The following is an 18520-nucleotide window of genomic DNA, read 5'->3' as shown; positions in this document are numbered from 1 at the left end:
AATCATTGTTCCCCCACTGCGCATCGCTAAGGTGGAATAGCGGGCGACCGACGATTTGAAAAGCGCAGCATACTTTACCTGCAGGGCTTCTCCTCCACTCTGTCTTCCTCCCCAGGTCCCGCGCTCTAGCTTCAGAGTGGTCTGTCAGCTGACAGAGCACTCAGCCAATCACAAGCCGGGACCACGGGGAGGAAGACAGAGCGGAGGAGAAGACCTGACAGGTAATGTATGCTGCAAGGGCTGCAAGGACATCGGTAACGATGTCCCTGCAGCCCTCGCTCAATGATCATTGGGACGTGGAATAGGCCCAGTAAATGAGCGGCGATCTATCAGATCGGCGCTCGTATACATCGTTGATCGGGCCCTCCTCGGCCCGTGGAATAGGACCCTAAGTTACCGACTTGACTAGCCCTACGAGTATAACTGTGTTTTCAGATGTGAATACAGCTTAAAGGGTCAAACATAGATACGAAGGGATGCTACCTAAAATAGGTGGCAATGGAGGTTTCCTACTTAGCCTCCAAGCAGCCTGCCCTATATTCAAGAGGGGCGAAAACCCCAAAACAGCTACCAACTGATGGGTAACTCTCCTTTGGGCTCTCAAGACTGGACGTTTCAAGACTCTTTAGGGGTCAAATACTGATTTAAAGGTAGGCGACCACCCATAAATGGCAGTGGAGAGCAAGGTCTTTTCTTCTGGAACTTCAGTGTTTGAGATCCCAGCAGAGACCATCTTGGACCAGAACTTCTTGTATGGACTTAGCACAGGTGTAACTGTGTCATATTTACCTATGACACCCTTACACCTGCGCTAAGTCCATACAAGAGGTTGTGGTCCCAGATGGTCTCTGCTGGGATATTTGTTTTATAGGCCCTATTACACCAAGCGATTATCATCTGTATTTGGCCAATTATCGGCTGTTATGGGCGATAACCGCTTGGCATAATAGCTCCTGTTAAAAGGCAACAATCAGTTGAAAACACCTAGAACGATAGCGACGGTCACTGGAAGTCCACCAATCTCTCCTTTGGGCCACCCGCAGCTCCCCATGGCCCACCCCACTCCTCCCCGTATAATAGCACCAACAGCGAGTGGGGAATGCAAATCGTAAGGTCCAGTCTCTTTATACTTCAGTCACGGGCATACCCGCAGAGCTAATCCTTCCCACTCCTTGGCCGAAATCTATAGCAGATTTATCATGGGGTGGACCTGTACCCTTCAGATGCGGCTTAAGAAGAGTGAAATCCCCTGCCATCTCCCAGGAGTTATTTTGACAAGAGTTAGCACATGCCCAGATTCCACAGGCCGGTGGCCGCATCAGTACAAAAGGTTCAGTTGTTGTAGATTAGCGTGCGTGAGATACCAGCGGGGAGCCCGATAGAGAGGTGCTGCTAATTGTGCAGCCGATGCCCCGTACAGAAATGTTACTCTAATCCTGATGGTTTAGATCTGTTTTTCTTCAGATTATCTTAAAATAGATTCAGACATGTTTAAAGATATTATTAGACTAATGCGTCTTATCATTTTGTCACTCACACTCAAAGCATATAGAAGGATTAGATGCCGTAATCGAGACAATTCTATTTATGAAAAAAATCATTTAAAGGGTTTTTCCAGAGATTTTTTTTTAATATTTTTGTAAAGTCCCTGCCCTGCTTAGCTCTTATCATGTGTAATGGGCTTCTATTGCCAGTTTGGGCTGCTTTTTGTAGTTGGTGGGTCGGTCATGTGATGCTATGATGTCACCAGCTTGCTTAGGGGTTTAAAAAAAGTCCCAGCCTGTACACAGAATGTCAATACCAATAGCACCTAGGGTCCTATCAGACGGGTCGCTGACGGCCCATCAATAATGTAATTAACGCTAATCTGCTAGATTGGCGCTTGTTTACTAAGCCTACTACATGGCTCAATAATCGTTTAGCAAGGGCTGCACAGACATCGTTAGTGATGTCTGTGCTGCCCTTGTCCTAAACTGTTAATACATTACCTCTATAAGCTCCTGGTCTTCTCTTGCCCTCGGCTTGCTTATCGGCGCAGTGGCTGTAACTTCAGAGACTGCTCTGACGCTGCAGCCGTGGCGCTGGGAAGCATGCAGAGGGCAGGAGAAGACCAGGAGCTTATAGAGGTAATGTAATAACAGTTTAGGGCGAGGGCAGTTTATTCAATTGTTAGTCATCAGTCACGCATCACTATTACACGTAGCGGTGCACAGTCGACAGCCAACGATTATTGAGTTATCGGCCAGATCGGTCTGATGTAATACCTTAGTGTACGGAGCCCCCCCTCTCTATACTAAGCAAAGAAGCCCTGTATATAGAATGTAAATGCTTCTATGCAGGGGAGACAGAACACTGCACAGCGCACTGAAGGGGTCCCGGGTTCAGCTGGGTCCTATTACACGGAGCGATTTTTAACAATTAACGACTAACGACAAAGGATCGCAAACGAGATTGTTTATCGTTAACCTGAAATCGTTCACCATTATGCTGCGAATTGTACAACAATTGAATTCGAACGATAATCATACGTGTAAACGCAGCGAACAATCAAGCCACGAACGAGAAATCGTTCATTTTAATCTTTGAACATGTTCTCAAATCGTCGTTGGTCGTTCGCAAAAAATTTGCAGATCGTTCAATGGAAACGTTCGTTCACCGATTTAACCTATGTGCGGGATAGGCTTAAGCGATCGCAAAACGATCACAAAACTATTTTTCTGTATGATATATCATTCCGTCTAAACGCCGATTGTTATAAAAGAAAAAACGTTACTTCGAAATCGATTATCGTACGAATTATCGCTACTACGTGTAAACCCAGCATTACACAGAACGATAGTCGTTAGTTACAATCGTTACTATGATCGTTTATTCCTTCTCATCTCAGCAAAGCAATGAACAATGTGCAATTACACTGAACGATTAGTGAACAAATGCGGAACTTAAGCGAACGAATGTGGAATTACAGCGAACAATTAACGATAATTTTAGGTTCAAAAATCAAATCAAATCTAAATCAACGATCAACGACATACAAACAGTTTTTCGATCGTTGCCTGCAATTACACAGAACAATAATCGTTTAAATTTGAACGATTAAACGATTTTTTGCACGATAATCGTCCCGTGTAATAGGACCCTTAGGAGCAGCCCAGGCAGCAGTGACAGTGACAGCACAGGCTATGATCTTTGAACATGTTCTCAAATCGTCATTGGTCGTTCGCAAAAAATTTGCAGATCGCTTCGTGTAAACAGTCGTTCACCGATTTAACCTATGTGCGAGATAGGCTTAAGCGATTGCAAAACGATTGCAAAACAATTTTTCCGTATGATATATCATTCCGTCTAAACGCTGATCGTCATAAAAAAAAATCGTTAGTTCGAAATCGTACGATCGGGCGAATTGTCGCTACGTGTAAACCCAGCATTACACAGAACGATAGTCGTTAGTTACGATCGTTACTATGATAGATTACTCCTTCTGATCCCAGCAAAGCAATGAACAATGTGCAATTACACTGAACAATTAGTAAACAAATGCGGAACTTAAGCGAACGAATGTGGAATTACAGCAAACGGTTAACGATAATTTTAGGTTCAAATCTAAATCAACGATCAACGACATACGAACAATTTTTCGATCGTTGCCTGCAATTCCACTGAACGATTATCGTTTAAATTTGAACAGTTAAACGATTTTTGGCACAATAATCGTCCCGTGTAATAGGGCCCTTAGGAGCAGCCCGGGCAGCAGTGACAGGCATGATGGGAGTTGTAGTTTTGCAACAGCTGGAGTCTAGAGCCGAGGTCCCCTACCCCTGGGCTAGCTGCTCGGACATGCAGCGATAAATAATCTGACAATAGCATTGTGTCTACAGACAGGAGCAGCTGGACGACTATTTATACAGTCACACATAATCTTCAATTGTCTTGCTACAAATAGACAAACTGCAAATCTCCAAACCTGAGTCTGCACCGAATGGCTGATGAGCTATGACATCGCTATATTAACAATACGACTGTGATGTCATCCCGTGTCGCTTCCAGATATAAAGACTAATCCGCTGTAAAACACTCCTCATAGACATAGTAACAAAATATGCGTGTAATACAATGAGAGGGCGCTGCTTGGCACGTCACATCATTGTGTTGATTTAAAACCAGAGACACTGTACAAGAGTCAAGAAGGAATTCTCTCCCTAAAGGTCGCCAAACTCCTTAAATTTCTTGTAGCTTGTGACAATAAAAGGTGTATGGGGGTTTCCAAACAAGTCACCGACACCGGGGTAAGGTGTGATGGAAGATTAATGTCCGACCCTTTTGTCCTCAAGAGATAAACCGCAGCCACAGCAGCCGCTCCCCATAGAGAACACAGGAGCGCTCGGCCGTGCTGAACCTTACTGTGTAGAGGGAGGACGGGAGAGATAAGGAGAGATTTATTGAGGGTGTATGCATGCCTTAAAGGGGTATTCCGCTAACACATAACTTTTCATATGTTGCTGCCCATGGTGAGACTAACAATTCTTCTTCTTACTTATTATCTATTCTGTCTCCTTCCCCCAGTTCTGATCTGCTTCTTTCTGCTGAAGACACAGAAAACTGTGTGTGAGTTTTTCTTTCCACCTTCCCCCTGCTTCCATGTAAAACATATAGGAAGGAATGTGATTTAAAGGGGTCCTCCAGTGGGGAAAAACATCAACTGTCGCCAGAGATTTCTAGTTTACTTCCATTTTAACCCCTTAAGGACAGAGCCTGAAATGGCCTTAAGGACCGGAGCAAATTTTATGAATTTGACCAGTGTCACTTTATTCATTAATAACTTCGGGATGCTTTTACCTATCCGGCTGATTCTGAGATTGTTTTCTCGTGACATATTGTACTTCACATTTCTTGTAAATTGGAGTCGATACTTATAACGAATCTTTATGAAAAAACCCAAAATAGCGTGAAAAATTGTGAAAAATGCATTTTTCCAACTTTAAAACTTTTCTGCTTATACAGAAAATGGTTATACCACATAAATTATATATTAAATAGCATTAGCAACATGTCTACTTTATGTTGGCGGCATTTATTAAACTATATTTCATTTTTTTTAGACAATAGGAAGCTTAAAACATTAGCAGCAAATTTCCAAATTTTCAGTAAAATTTCAAAATCAGATATTTTTAGGGAACTGTTCAGGTTTAAAGTGTATTTGAGGGGACTGTGTGTTAGAAAGCCTCACGAAGCACCCCATTTCAGAAACTGCACCCCCTAAACTCTGCAAAAGCACATCCAGAAAGTTTTTTAACCCTTTAGGGGAGTCACAGAAATAAAAGCTAAGTGTGTAAGAAATTTGAAAATTTTAATTTTCTGTGCAGAGATTTTATTGTAATCCAATATTTTTCATAATTATAAACCTATTACCAGAGAAATGCACCCCAATATTGATTGCCCCATTTCTGCAGTTTATAGAAATACCCCATATGTGGCCCTATTGCGCTATTTGACGCAACCACAAGCCTCAGATATAAGGGAGCGCCTAGTGAATTTCAATGGCTCCGTTATTTTTGGTCATTTTTGACTGTACCACTTCAGGTTGGCAGAGGCTCTGGGGTGCCAAAACCTAAAAAACACCCCTAAAGGGACACCATTTAGAAAACTACACCCCTCAAGGAATGTAACAAGGGGTGCGGTGAGCATCTGGACCCCACAGGTGCTTCACAGATTTTCCAAACAATATGGCTTGAAAAAAGACTAAAGTATTTTTTACACTAAAATGTTGTTCTAGCCTTCAATTTTTCATTTTCACAAAGGGATAAAAGGAAAAAAAAAACACAAAACATGTAGCACAGTTTCTCCCGAGTACGGAAATACCCCACATGTGGACATAAAGTGCCAAGCGGGCGCAGGACGAGCCTCCAAAGGGAAGGAGCGCCAATTGGCTTTTGGAAGCTGGATTTCACTGGAATGGATTTCAAGGGCCATGTCGCATTTACAGAGCCCTCGTGCTGCCAAGACACTGGAAACCCCCCACAAGTGACCCCATTCTGGAAACTACACCCCTCAAGGAATCTAACAAGGGGTGCAGTGAGCATATGGACCCCACTGGTGACGGGCACAAATGTGGAAAAATGTGACGTGAAAGTGAAAATTTTCATTTTTTCACTTTCATGGCACAAATGTGCCCGTCATCCAGGGGTCCATATCCTCACTGCACCCCTTGTTAGATTCCTTGAGGGGTGTAGTTTCCAGAATGGGGTCACTTGTGGGGGGTTTACAGTGTTTTGGCAGCACAAGGGCTCTGTAAATGCGACATGGCGTTCATCATCCATTCTAGCCAAATCCAACCTCTAAAATCCAAATGGCGCTCCTTCCCTTGGGAGGCTTGCCCTGCACCCACATGGCGCTTTATGTCCACATGTGGGGTATTTACGGACTCGGGGGAAATTGCTCTACACATTTTGTGTGTTTTTTTCTCTTTTAACCCCTTGTGAAAATGATAAATTCAAGGCTAGACCAACATTATAGTGTAAAAAATTTAATATTTCATTTTCACGCCACATTGTTCCACATTTGTGCCCGTCACCAGTGGGGTCCATATGCTGACTACACCCCTTGTTACATTCCTTGAGGGGTGTAGTTTCCATAATAGGGTCACTTGTGGGGGGTTTAACTGTCTTGGCAACACAGGGGCCTTTTGAATGCAACATGGCCCCTCGAAATCCATTCCATCCAAATCCAGCCTTCAAAAACCAAATGGCGCACCTTCCCTTTTGGAGGCTTACCCTGCACCCGCATGGCGCTTTATGTCCACATGTGGGGTATTTCCGTACTCAGGGGAAATTGCTCTACACATTGTGTTTTTTTTTATCTTTTAACCCCTTGTGAAAATGAAAAAATCAAGACAAGATCAATGATTTAGAGTAAAAATTTTAAAAAAATTACACTAAATGTTGGTCTAGCCTTGATTTTTTTCCATTTCCACAAGGGGTTAAAAAAGAAAATGAACACAAAACGTGTAGGGTAGTTTCCCCTGAGTACGAAAATACCCCACATGTGGACATAATTTGCCATATGGGCACAGGGCAAGTCACCAAAAGGACAGAGCGCCATTTAGAGGCTGGAATGGGGGATGGAGGCCATGTCGCAATTACAAAGCTCCTGTGCTGCCAGAACAGTAGAAACCCCCGACAAGTGACCCCATTCTGGAAACTACACCCCATAAGGAATCTAACAAGGGGTGCAGTGAGCATATGGACCCCACTAGTGATGGGCACATGTGTAGAACATGTGCCGTGAAAATAAAAAATACCATTTTTTTCATTTTCACGTCCCAAATGTGGCCGTCACCAGGGGGCCATATACCCGCTGCCCCACTTGTTAGATTCCTTATGGGGTGTAGTTTCCAGAATGGGGTCACTTGTGGGGGGTTTCTACTGTTCTGGCAGCACAGGAGCTTTGTAATTGCATCATGGCCTCCTCTAATGGGAATGGCAGCCATACCTATTTAGCTGGGGAAAAGGGACAATTCTAATTTATTTGGGGGTATTAGGCCAATTATTAGTTTATAAGGTTGGAAATGACAGGTGTCCATCAAATTCAACCTGTGTTGATCCAGAGGAAGGCAAAAACCCCTCGTGAGGCAGACGACAGTAGCCTCATCACAGGGGAAAAATTCCTTCCCGACTCCATAATGGCGATCAGAATAATCCCCGGATCAACGTGACCCCTGAAATAGGAATAAGGGACAGAATTTAGATAATGTAGAACCCCAGTGACGTGTAGTGCGCCTTGGAGCGATCCAGTATGCAGAGGCCGGGGTGATCAGGACAGGTGTCACACTGGAAAATGGTGTCCTTCCTGATCCCCCTGTTACCCCACACTCTGCACTTCTTCTGGGGTCTCCTGTTCTCCAGTGTGGGGGACGTCACCTGGAAAATGTTGTCCTGGTGCGATACGGGGTCCTTCATATCCAGAAGCGCTGGGTCCGCTCCATGGCTGCTAAATATTAGGGCGCTATTACTACTTCTGATATGTTCGGATCGTGCCGCAAGCTACAGGGCAGCGAGAGACCAGAGGAGGGGGTGCTGGTATAAAGGTTATCCCCGTACGGGTGGTGGTGACCTTTATCCAGCAGTGGGAAGATCAGTTCCCGGACGATCTCCCCACTAACTCCGAGGATGGGGGGGGGGGGGCATCTGGCGGCTGGATTCGAGTGTCCCTTCCTTCATACACTCTAAGGGTACGTGCACACTGCGGAATCGCGAAGGATAACTCTTTGTGCATTCCGCAGTTGGCACCCGCCGGCGGACTGATGCAGGCGCACGTCTCCGTCCGTGTCGTAGACTCCATTCTATGCACGGGCGGATTCCGCTCTGCGTCCAACGTGTTGATGGAATGACGGATAATGGAATCCGCCCATGCATAGGATAGAGTCTATGACACAGGCGGAGACGCGCCCCTGCATCAGTCCGCCGGCGGGTGCCAGCTGCGGAATGCACGAAGGGTTATCCTTCGCCATTCCGCAGTGTGCACGTACCCTAAATCTGTAAGTGTACCCTGAGGTACTCTCACAGAGTTTGTAGAATTTCACGCCATACCGTCATCTCTTATTGGGACGGTACTGGCGGAAAAGACGTGTCTGGGGGGCAGCGTACGCTACGCTACTCCCAGACACGTCACTGGATGATGAGGAGGATGAGGATGAATGGAGGAAAGAAGGATCCCCCCAATTCATCCTCACTGGCTGTTTCGGTGTCGGAGGCAATAATAATGTATGCGTCCGACACCGAAAACACCCTGGGGGCCATCTTTATACGGGGATTGGTATATGGGGTATGTAGTGGTGTAGTGTCAAACTTTATTCAATGTAGTGTGGTGTAATGTAGTGTTTTTTTACGTGTTTTTTACAGTAAGTATACAAAAAAAACCTACGCCAAAAATGGTGTTGCTGATGAATGCCGCACTTATGTTCGGCACTTATAAGCAGACCGTGGCAGTAGGATATAAAAAAAAACACCCTACGCCAAAAAGGAGGAGTTGCTGATTAGCAGCGCACTTTCGTGCGATGCTGATCAACACTCAGCGGCGATAGGGTGCGGAAAATAGAAAAAAAAAAAATTGGGAAAAAATTTTTTTTTTTTACTACATTCTGAACATCCCTGTAGTGGCTGATACGTGTATTACACTTATCAGCCGCTAGGGGGCAGCAGAGCGCAAGATCCGAAAATAGACGACGCTGGAGCCGGAAAAATACGAAAATAGACGACGCTGGAGCCGGAAAGAGACGATCGGGACTCACGGAAGAAGCCGAAGTCCCAACAAGAGGAAGTGGACGCCGGGAACCCGGAAGACGCCGATCAGGACCCCGGGACAGGTGAGTAATGTACAAATACCTGCTCCGGACCCCTCAGCTACCTAGCTGAGGGGTCCGGAGCAGGTATTTATTACTTGTGGGGACTTTGATCGCCGTGAACGGCCGGCCGGCTGGCCGGCCGTTCACGGCGATCGGGACGGTGGTACCGTGACCACCATTACTTTTTACAGTAATGGCGGTCGGTGCCGTCCTCGGACAGCACCGACCGCCATTTTTTTCCGGGTCATCGGGCCACCGATGGCCCGGAAAGGTTCCGATCGCCGCTATGGGCTTATCAGCCAATAGCGGCGATCGTCGGCATGGGGGGGGGTTAACAACCCTCCATGCCGACAGGGAGAGATGGCCTGCTATGTATTATAGCAGGCTATCTCCCCCGATCGGGACCCGGCCGGCCGCGGCGCCCGTTTAAAGGGATGACGTACCGGCACGTCATGGGTCCTTAAGTGACAGTGATCCATGACGTGCCGGTACGTCATGGGTCCTTAAGAGGTTAAAATCTCTAGTCTTCCAGTACTTATCAGCTGCTGTATGTCCTGCAGGAAGTGGTGTATTCTTTCCAGTCTGACACAGTGCTCTCTGCTGCCACTTCTGTCCGTGTCAGGAACTGACCAGAGCAGTAGCAAATCCCCATAGAAAACCTCTCTTGTTGTTCCTGACATGGACAGAGGTGGCAGCAGAGAGCACTGTGTCAGACTAGAAAGAATACACCATTTCCTGCAGGACATACAGCAGCTGATAAGTACTGGAAGACTGGAGATTTTTATATAAAAGTAATTTACAGTTTTGTATAACGTTCTGACACTAGTTGATAAGAAAATATTCTATTTTTTCATTGGAGTACCCCTTTGATATAGCGATGCCCATCCAATAAATATATATTGTGCATTCAGAGATTAAACATGGATGGAAAAGCAGAGAGGATTATTATCTTTTACAAAGGTCACGCTAGGATCCTGATGCCGACAGGGGTCTAATGGTAGTACAATGGGGGCACCAAACTGTAGACAGATCTACAGAGGTACTAATGGAGAATGCTATGTAAGACATCTAGGACAGAGCTTACCCTTTCCAGAGAGAGATCCCTATTCTATTAACACGCGGATATTGCTGACAATGAGGCGGATCAAATCTCATTCCTTCATCTTCTTCCAATGACGATTTCCCTGTAGGTAGGAAACAAAAGAACATATTTAGCCATATATATATATATATTACTTATTTATTTATTTTTTTGTAGGATAACTGGGCTGCTAGCCCAGTATTTAAAGGGGTTGTCCAATGAAAATCTGTTTGAAATCAGCTGATTTCAGAAAGTTATATAGATTTGTAATTTACTTCTATTTAATTTCTTCAGACTTCTCCTTTAAGATTTTTAAAGTATTGTATTGCCCCCTAAAAGTTATTCAAATCCCCAATATACACTTATTACAGGAAATGCTTATAAAGTACTTTTTCCCAGCACTAACTGCTGCATCAAGGCTTCATTTCCTGGATAACATGGTGATGTCACTTCCTGGATAACATGGTGATGTCACTCCCTGGATAACAGGGTGATGTCACTTCCTGGATAACAGGGTGATGTCACTTCCTGGATAACAGGGTGATGTCACTTCCTGGATAACAGGGTGATGTCACTTCCTGGATAACAGGGTGATGTCACTTCCTGGATAACAGGGTGATGTCACGCCCCGACTCCCAGAGCTGTGCGGGCTGTGGCTGCTGGAGAGGATGATGGCAGAGGGACACTTAGGGACACAGGGCACTGAAGGGACACTGAGCATCCCACTGCCATCATCCTCTCCAGCAGCCACAGCCCGCATAGCTGTGGGATTAAGGTCGTGACATTACCATGTTATCCAGGAAGTGACATCACCATGTTATCCAGGAAGTGACATCACCATGTTATCCAGGAAGTGACATCACCATGTTATCCAGGAAGTGACATCACCATGTTATCCAGGTAAAGACATCACCATGTTATCCAGGAAGTGAGGGTGGTGTATTCCAGGCTGACACAGTGCTCTCTGCTGCCACCTCTGTCCATGTCAGGAACTGTACAGAACATTAGCAAATGCCCATAGAAAACCTCTCCTGCTCTGGAAAGTTCCTGACATGGACAGAGGTGGCAGCAGAGAGCACTGTGTCAGACTGGAAAGAATACACCACTTCCTGAGGCACATATAGCAGCTAATAAGTGCTGGAAGACTGGAGATTTTTACATAGAAGTAAATTACAAATCTATATAACTTTCTGACACCAGTTGATCTGAAAGAATTTTTCTCCCCGCTGGAGTACCCCTTTAAGTGACCTTCCTCTTCATATGTATAGATGGATGCTGACCGCACAGGTTACATATTCAGGAAGGAGTACCATCATGCCCATAGTGGGAAGGGGCTTGTGCTAACTAGAAAGACAATCAGTGTACGTCACCCATTCAGCTGTTGTACTTCACCTGTCAAACTCTTTATCTACCAATCCCTAAATCTCACTTGATGGAGTATTTCCATCCTGGTAACAGACAACCTATGCGGCTCTGATCTCCCGGGATTACACTATATAAAATCTGGCAAGGAACAAAGTGCTGGAGTCTTATCTAGCTCTTCTTTTTCCATTACTAGACAGGGGCTATAAAAGCTGACCTATAACAAGGGCCTTATCTCTTAGGAAAGCTTTGGGAGCGAATCAAAACTATAGAACAACTGAGAACCAAAGAACACATGCCGGGCATTGCTGCAGTGACATTGTGATGTCGGCCGGACATGTGCACATGCCATGCTTTGTTATAACAGATAAAAAAATGGATGTATTTGTGTGCATCTGTTTTTCCATTGACTTCCGTTTTCTAAAAATGCACCAAAAAAACCATCAAAATGTGGTCGACCACGTTTTTGTGCACACTAAAAATTTAATTAAATTCTTATTTTTAGGCCTATGTTCCCATACAGTATTTTACTCAGTATTTTTCAACCAAAACCAGGAGTAGGTTGAAAACACAGAAAGGCTCTGAAATTTAGTGGTTGGCCGTCATTTAACGGGAGATAACGGCCATTGGTTTAAAATGATTGCAAATATTTGGTGGCCATCCACAAAATGAGCATAGCCTTTCTGCGTTTTCAATCCACTCCTGGTTTTGGTAGCAAAATACGGAGCAAAAATACTGTGTGTGAACATAGCCTTATAATGGAAGTCAAAACCAGATCCAAGCGGATGCACACAAATGCAATCATTTTTTCATTTGGTTTTCATCCATTTTGTTTTTTATAAAACGCATGAACAAACTGGATTGTAAAAACGTAGTGTGAACCCAGCCTCATGAAGGGATCCATCCATACTGAATGAACAGATAAGCACAAACTAATGAGCAAACTGATTATCTGTTTGTTTCTTTTTTTGGTACTTTGGCTTTTGTACATCCTCCATGTGCATATCAGTTTTTTTATTTCTTTTTTTTTCACTTCTTCTACACACTCTCAGCTGGGTTCACACTACGTATATTTCAGTCAGTATTGTGGTCCTCATATTGCAACCAAAACCAGGAGTGGATTAAAAACACAGAAAGGATCTGTTCACATAATGTTGTAATTGAGTGGATGGCCATCATTTAATGGCAAATATTTGCTGTTATTTTAGAACAACGGCTGTTATATTGAAATAATGGCCGTTATTTACTGTTATACGGCGGCCATCCACTCAATTTCACCATTGTGTGAACAGATCCTTTCTGTGTTTTTAATCCACTCCTTGTTTTGGTTGCAATATGAGGACCACAATACTGACTGAAATATACGTAGTATGAACCCAGCCTCAATGGAAAAAAAAAAAAAAAACTGATGATGACAAGTAAGACTGGGTTCACACTGGGTTTTGCTGTCTGTTTAACATATACATTTTAGAAGAAAAGAAAACGGATGTAGTTGTGTGCAATCTTTTTTCTATTGACTTTTTTTTTTTTTAATGGATCGAAACTGATTTTTTTATTTTTTTTATTTTTTTAAGCATACATAAAAACCTGGTTGACCACGTTTTTCTGTACATTAAAAGCAAGGCTGGGTTCACTCTACGTTTTTGCAATCTGTTTTTTTTTAATCCGTGCATTTGTGTTTTTCCCATTGACTTTCATTATATAAAAAAACTGATCAAAACGCATCCTTTTTTTAACGTACACAAAAACGTAGCTGACCTTATTTTCGTGTATGTTTGGAGGAGAAAAAAAAACGGATGCGTTTTTTTTATAATGGAAGTCAACGGAAAAAAATAGAACAAAACGGATGCACACAAATGCATCTGTTTTTTTTTCAAAAAACGGATAAAAAAAACAGATTGCATAAACCCAGCCTTACAATTTAAAAACAGATATTTTAAACGGACTGCAAAAACACAGCGTGAACCCGGCCTTAACCACGTTTTGTGTACCCTAAAAGAGGAATCTGTTTTGATCCTTTTATTTTAATGGAAAAACAGATTCAAGCGGATTGCACACAATGGCAGCTGTTTTATCCATAAAATGTAAATGTATACATGGGCTCACACTGCGATGTTGCAGTCCATTTAACGGATTCATTTTTAATGGTTACTTTTAACCTACAGAAAAACATGGTCAGCCAAGTTTTTGTCTACGCCTAATCAAAAAAAACAAAAATCAGCTACAATGAATTTTTTTTTTATGGAAGTCAATGGAAAAATGGATCTACAATTACATCAGTTTTTTCCCCCCACAAAATTAATACGTTAGACTGCAAAAACACAGTGTGGAAAAAATGGATGTCATTGTGTGCAATGGATCCATTTTTCAATTGGATTTTTTTTTTTAGTGTACATAAAAACATAGTTGACATTTTTAAACAGTCGTGAATGGAAATATCTTCCGTTTGGATCGGTCATCATTACCTATAAAAAGAAATGTGCATGAACAAATGCACTACGATTGTTACTATGATTGTTTATTCCTTCTGATCCCAGCAAAACAATGAACAATGTGCAATTAGACTAGGTTCACACTGCGTTTTTGCAATCCGTTTTTTTTAACCGTTCTGTGAAAAAAAAAAAAAAAAAAAAAAAAAGGATGAAAAAAACCGAAGCATTTGTGTGCATCCGTTTTGATCCGTTTTTCCATTGAATTCCATTGTAAAAAAAAAGGATCAAAACGGATTTTGTATCCATCAAACAAAAACGGATCTGTTTTGATCCTTTTTTTTTTTTACAATGCAAGTCAATGGAAAAACGCATGCACACAAATGCATCCGTTTTTTTCAAACGGATTGCAAAAATGCAGTGTGAACCTAGCCTTATTCTGCGTTTACACGTAACGATTATCGTGCGAATTTGCGCGATAACGGTCGAATTCGAACGATAGTCGTATGTGTAAACACAGCGAACGATCGAACGACGCACGATAAATCGTACATTTTGATCTTTCATCAGGTCATCAAATCGTCGTTCATCGTACGCAAAGAATTCGCAAATCGTTCCTTGTGAACAGTCGTTCGCCGATTTAACCAATGTGTGAGATAGGCTTAAACGATCGCAGTGCGAATATTCGTACGATATATCGTACCATCTAAACGCTGATCGTTATAAAAAAAAAATCGTAAATCCGACATCGCTAATCGTACGATCGGGCCAGTAATTGTTACGTGTAAACGCAGCATCACACTGAGCGATTAGTGAATAAATGCGGAACATGAGCGAACGAATGTGGAATTACAGCGAACGATTAACGATAATTATAGGTTCAGATCTAAATCAACGAACAACATACGAATACATAGAACGATTATTGTTTAAATTCGACCGATATAACGATTTTTCGCACGATAATCGTCCCGTGTAATGGGGCCCTAAAACTGGTGTGAACCTAACCTGTAATCCACAGTACTGTCCACTGCAGATATATATATATATATATATATATATATATATATATATATATACCAACTTCAGATACATACCAACCACTGCAAACCAAGATAAGTTGGTGTTGCTGGATTTATGTCGCTGCCGCCATCTTATTAGAATGTGCTGCGGGTTTTATCACCTTCTACATTGTGATCTCTGAATATAAAGGTGAGGATTGTGTTGTGAATTTTTAGCATTCAGTTCATAGGTAAATGACCATAGCATGACAGACATTTTACAACTAAAGGTAAACCACCGTCTTACTCCTCAAAAATAAGGCCCAACGTGCCCACCAGACTGCAGCAAAGGATGACCTAGTACAGGAGTAATGGCTGCAGCCAGGTCCTTCTTCTAATAGTACAGCAGTGCTATAGGTGGCCGGTACAGGGGCGCAGTACACAGACATACTGAGATTGTACAGAGTACTGACAACTTGCTGGGTTTAGTTGCGTTGGATTACATCTATTGTGGGTTACACTGAGGCTCCAGACTGACGCCTTTGGGAACTATGCATTTATCTTAAAGGGGTTTTTTCTTTCAAATCAACCAGTGTCAGAAAGTTATACAGACTTGTAATTTACTTCTATTTAAAAATCTCAAGTCTTTTAGTACTTATCAGCTGCTGTATGTCATGCGGGAAGTGGTGTATTCTTTCCAGTCTTCTGCCACCTCTGTCCATGTCAGGAACTGTCCAGAGCAGGAGAGGTTTTCTATGGGGATTTGCTGCTGCTCTGGACAGTTCCTGACACGGACAGAGGTGGCAGCAGAGAGCACTGTGTCAGACTGGAAAGAATACACCACTTCCTGCAGGACATACAGCAGCTGATAAGTACTGAAAGACTGGAGATTTTTAAATAGAAGTAATTTACAGTAACTTTTCTCCCTCGAGTATCCCAACATTAATGTCAAATCCATAGGATATGCCATACATTACTGATAAACAGGTCCCATCTATGTCCAGAACTGAAAGTCCCCCAACCCCTAGCTGCTGCGGCAGACCCCAGTGAGGATACTGCGGAATACATTTTTTATTTTATGGAAGCCTATGGGCCCTATTACACAGGACGATTATCGCGCGAAAAATCGTTATCGTTCAAACTTAAACGATAATCGTTCTGTGTAATTGCAGGCAACGATCGAAAAATCATTCGTATATCGTTGATCTAGATCTGAACCTAAAATCATTGTTAATCGTTCGCTGTAATTCCACGTTCGTTCGCTCAAGTTCCGCATTTGTTCACTAATTGTTCAGTGTAATTGCACATTGTTCATTGCTTTGCTGGGATCAGAAGGAATAACCGATCATAGTAATGATGGCAATAACGATCGTAATAACGATTGTAACTAACGACCATCGTTCTGTGTAATATGGTGAACGACTTCAGGTTAAAGGGGTACTCTGGGCAAAATGTATTTTTAAATATGTTATTACATAAAGAAAGTTATACAAATCCCTAATATACACTGATTATGGGAAATGCACATATACCGCTATTTCCCTCAATTCAGTAGATCAGACAGGCTCACTTCCTGCCTGACGTCACGTCTCAAGTGTAGGGTCCAGCAGGGGGCGCATGTAAAAGTATAGAATTAGTATAGACGTCTATTCTCCCAGACAGAGGGAGGGGAGACATAACCAGTGCAAAGAGGGAAAATAGACGTCTATTCTAATGCTATACTTTTACATGCGCCCCCTGCTGGACCCTATCCTTGAGACGTGACGTCACTTTTTTTTGAGGAAGTGAACCTGTCTGATCTACTAAATTGAGGGAAATAGCAGTATATGTGCATTTCCCATAATCAGTGTATATTAGGGATTAGTCTAACTTACTTTATGTAATAACATATTTAAAAATACATTTTCCCCGGAGTACCCCTTTAATGATAAACCATCTCATTTGCGATCGTTTATCATTAGTCGTTAAAAATCGCTCCGTGTAATAGGACCCTATGTTACTATTGGCAGATGTATACGTCTGGGCGTACAATTAGCTAAACAACCCTGCTGAAATCTAGCCTACACAACATAAGATAGCATCATGTAAAAATCAGCAACAGATAAAAAAACAAACAAGAAATCATGCCGTTTCCTGGGTATTTAGGTGTCCTGGAACATGAATAAGAAGTCATAAAACACAATTATACAAAACAGAAAAGCCTATAATAAGCCACTGAGTTCTTTTGCTCTGCAGGCCCCCTAGTGGACACCATGTGCACTGCACAAACTCCAGTTCATGATCAGTGATGTATGAATGGAGATTACAAGTTCTATAAAATGGTTAAAGGCGAAAATCTTTTTCTTTCAAATCAACTGGTTTCAGATAGTTATATAGATTTGTAATTTACTTCTATTTAAAAATCCTCAAGTCTTCCAGTACTTATCAGCTGCTGTATGTCCTGCAGGAAGTGGTGTATTCTTTCCAGTCTGACACAGTGCTCTCTGCTGCTGCCCTGTCCTTGTCCTTCCATATCCATTAGTAAAAAAAAAGATGAACCCCAAGCAGGATTGGCTAATAGGATGCTTATCCTGCTGACTGCATTGCATAAAATCTAATTAGAGATGAGCACAACTAGAGCATAATCGAGTCTGACCGTGCAGCGTGTGATTACCGGTGGCTGAAGAAGCTGGATGCCACCCTAGGGAGTCCGGGAAACCATGGATACTGCCATAGGCTATATCTATGTTTTCCCTGACTCCCTAGGGCGGCATCAAACTTCTTCAGCCACCGGTAATCACCTGCCAAAACATCTGACCCAAACATGCTCTGGTTGTGCTCATCTCTAATCTCTATGTAGCACAAGGACCTGTGCAGTCATCAGTGACGTCATCCCTGGAGACATAGAGACCAGCAGGGGGCGCAGTCACCATAAAAGAGCCTGGTGATTAGTCAGGTATAGTGATGAGCGGACATGTTCGGGTTCAGGTGTGTGGCCGAACACAAACACTCGGCATTCAACTCCCGGTGGCTGGAGAAGGTGGATGCCATCCTAGGGCTGCCAGAAAAACATTAATGCAGACCATGGCCTATGGCCGTATCCATGTTTTCCAGGACTCCCTCAGGCAGCAGCCATGTTCTCCAGACGCCGGGAGTCGAATGCTGAATTGAGTGTTTATGTTCGGCCACACGGCCAATTTATCCGATGTTCGCTCATCACTAGTAAGGTAAGAATAATGTATTTCTGGATCAGATCTTCTCAGCCTTGAAATCAGCATCAGCACCAAATGGAATGGGATCAAAACACAGAAAAAGGTTCTCTGTATCT

The sequence above is a fragment of the Dendropsophus ebraccatus genome, unplaced genomic scaffold, assembly GCF_027789765.1.
Source record: "Dendropsophus ebraccatus isolate aDenEbr1 unplaced genomic scaffold, aDenEbr1.pat pat_scaffold_1268_ctg1, whole genome shotgun sequence".
NCBI lineage: Eukaryota > Metazoa > Chordata > Amphibia > Anura > Hylidae > Dendropsophus > Dendropsophus ebraccatus.
This window is presented reverse-complemented; position numbering follows the sequence as displayed.